The 2,500-nt window shown below is 48.2% G+C and overlaps 5 non-coding genes and 2 pseudogenes across 5 annotated transcripts; all 7 read left to right on the forward strand.

Moving 5' to 3' along the window:
* Positions 1-31, forward strand: part of LOC149294652 (5S ribosomal RNA) — a 119-nt pseudogene extending 88 nt beyond the window's left edge.
* Positions 32-302: 271 nt separating this feature from the next.
* Positions 303-421, forward strand: LOC149294653 (5S ribosomal RNA). The gene has a single exon (XR_016275660.1). It is a non-coding gene; the product is annotated as a 5S ribosomal RNA (ribosomal RNA).
* A 191-nt stretch (positions 422-612) lies between these two features.
* On the forward strand, positions 613-731 carry LOC149294654 (5S ribosomal RNA). Its single transcript, XR_016276333.1, has one exon. It is a non-coding gene; the product is annotated as a 5S ribosomal RNA (ribosomal RNA).
* A 191-nt stretch (positions 732-922) lies between these two features.
* LOC149294655 (5S ribosomal RNA) lies at positions 923-1,041 on the forward strand. The gene has a single exon (XR_016272687.1). It is a non-coding gene; the product is annotated as a 5S ribosomal RNA (ribosomal RNA).
* Positions 1,042-1,332: 291 nt separating this feature from the next.
* LOC149294656 (5S ribosomal RNA) lies at positions 1,333-1,451 on the forward strand. Its single transcript, XR_016274500.1, has one exon. It is a non-coding gene; the product is annotated as a 5S ribosomal RNA (ribosomal RNA).
* Positions 1,452-1,768: 317 nt separating this feature from the next.
* LOC149294657 (5S ribosomal RNA) lies at positions 1,769-1,887 on the forward strand (annotated as a pseudogene).
* Positions 1,888-2,203: 316 nt separating this feature from the next.
* LOC149294658 (5S ribosomal RNA) lies at positions 2,204-2,322 on the forward strand. Its single transcript, XR_016275576.1, has one exon. It is a non-coding gene; the product is annotated as a 5S ribosomal RNA (ribosomal RNA).
* The last annotated feature ends 178 nt before the right edge of the window (positions 2,323-2,500 follow it).

Genomic DNA, 2,500 nt, shown 5'->3' on the forward strand with positions numbered 1-2,500 from the left:
GACCACCTGGGAATACCCGGTTTTGTAGGCTTTTTCTTCTCTCACAGTCCGAGGAGAGCTTTTTGCCATGTGTTTCTTGCTCATCATCAAAGCTTTAAACCTTTATTTGAACCTTCTCACCTTCTCACCTTCTCACCTTCTCTGTCCTGTCCCAGGGCTTATAATTCTTTCTGTCTGACGACAAGCAGCAGCAGCAGCAGCAGCAGCAGCAGCAGCAACAGCAGCAACAGCAGCAACAGCAGCAACAGCAGCAACAGCAGCAGCAGCAACAGAATAAGAGAAGTAAAATAAAACATTCTCACGCCTACAGCCATACCACCCTGAAAGCGCCCAATCTTGTCTGATCTTGGAAGCTAAGCAGGGTTGGGCCTGGTTAGTACCTGGATGGGAGACCACCTGGGAATACCCGGTTTTGTAGGCTTTTTCTTCTCTCACAGTCCGAGGAGAGCTTTTTGCCATGTGTTTCTTGCTCATCATCAAAACTTTAAACTATTATTTGAACCTTCTCACCTTCTCACCTTCTCTGTCCAGTCCCAGGGCTTATAATTCTTTCTGTCTGACGACAAGCAGCAGCAGCAACAGAATAAGAGAAGTAAAATAAAAAACTCTCCCGCCTGCAGCCATACCACCCTGAAAGTGCCCGATTTCATCTGATCTTGGAAGCTAAGCAGGGTTGGGCCTGGTTAGTACCTGGATGGGAGACCGCCTAGGAATACCAGGTGTTGTAGGCTTTTTCTTCTCTCACAGTCCGAGGAAAGCTTTTTGCCATGTGTTTCTTGCTCATCATCAAAACTTTAAACCTTTATTTGAACCTTCTCACCTTGTCACCTTCTCTGTCCTGTCCCAGGGCTTATAATTCTTTATGTCTGACGACAAGCAGCAGCAGCAACAGAATAAGAGAAGTAAAATAAAACGTTCTCACGCCTACGGCCATACCACCCTGAAAGCGCCCAATCTTGTCTGATCTTGGAAGCGAAGCAGGGTTGGGCCTGGTTAGTACCTGGATGGGAGACCGCCTGGGAATACCAGGTGTTGTAGGCTTTTTCTTCTCTCACACTCCGAGGAAAGCTTTTTGCCATGTGTTTCTTGCTCATCATCAAAACTTTAAACTATTATTTGAACCTTCTCACCTTCTCTGTCCTGTCCCAGGGCTTATAATTCTTTCTGTCTGACGACAAGCAGCAGCAGCAGCAGCAGCAGCAACAGCAGCAGCAGCAACAGCAGCAGCAGCAGCAGCAACAGCAGCAGCAGCAGCAACAGCAGCAGCAGCAGCAGCAACAGCAGCAACAGCAGCAGCAACAGAATAAGAGAAGTAAAATAAAACGTTCTCACGCCTACGGCCATACCACCCTGAAAGCGCCAAATCTTGTCTGATCTTGGAAGCTAAGCAGGGTTGGGCCTGGTTAGTACCTGGATGGGAGACCGCCTGGGAATACCAGGTGTTGTAGGCTTTTTCTTCTCTCACAGTCCGAGGAAAGCTTTTTGCCATGTGTTTCTTGCTCATCATCAAAACTTTAAACTATTATTTGAACCTTCTCACCTTCTCACCTTCTCTGTCCTGTCCCAGGGCTTATAATTCTTTCTGTCTGACAACAAGCAGCAGCAGCAGCAGCAGCAGCAACAGCAGCAACAGCAACAGCAGCAACAGCAACAGCAGCAACAGCAGCAACAGCAGCAGCAACAGCAGCAGCAGCAACAGCAGCAGCAGCAGCAGCAACAGCAGCAGCAGCAGCAACAGAATAAGAGAAGTAAAATAAAACGTTCTCACGCCTACAGCCATACCACCCTGAAAGCGCCCAATCTTGTCTGATCTTGGAAGCTAAGCAGGGTTGGGCCTGGTTAGTAACTGGATGGGAGACCACCTGGGAATACCCGGTTTTGTAGGCTTTTTCTTCTCTCACAGTCCGAGGAGAGCTTTTTGCCATGTGTTTCTTGCTCATCATCAAAGCTTTAAACCTTTATTTGAACCTTCTCACCTTCTCACCTTCTCACCTTCTCTGTCCTGTCCCAGGGCTTATAATTCTTTCTGTCTGACGACAAGCAGCAGCAACAGCAGCAGCAGCAGCAGCAGCAACAGCAGCAGCAGCAGCAGCAGCAGCAACAGCAGCAACAGCAGCAACAGCAGCAACAGCAGCAACAGCAGCAACAGCAGCAACAGCAGCAACAGCAACAGAATAAGAGAAGTAAAATAAAATGTTCTCACGCCTATGGCCATACCACCCTGAAAGTGCCCAATCTTGTCTGATCTTGGAAGCTAAGCAGGGTTGGGCCTGGTTAGTACCTGGATGGGAGACCACCTGGGAATAACAGGTGTTGTAGGCTTTTTCTTCTCTCACAGTCCGAGGAAAGCTTTTTGCCATGTGTTTCTTGCTCATCATCAAAGCTTTAAACCTTTATTTGAACCTTCTCACCTTGTCACCTTCTCTGTCCTGTCCCAGGGCTTATAATTCTTTCTGTCTGACGACGAGCAGCAGCAGCAGCAGCAGCAGCAACAGCAGCA

The sequence above is a fragment of the Sceloporus occidentalis genome, unplaced genomic scaffold (assembly GCF_023333645.1).
Source record: "Sceloporus occidentalis isolate IW3139 unplaced genomic scaffold, rSceOcc1.0.p SCAF_38, whole genome shotgun sequence".
Classification (NCBI taxonomy): Eukaryota; Metazoa; Chordata; class Lepidosauria; order Squamata; family Phrynosomatidae; genus Sceloporus; species Sceloporus occidentalis.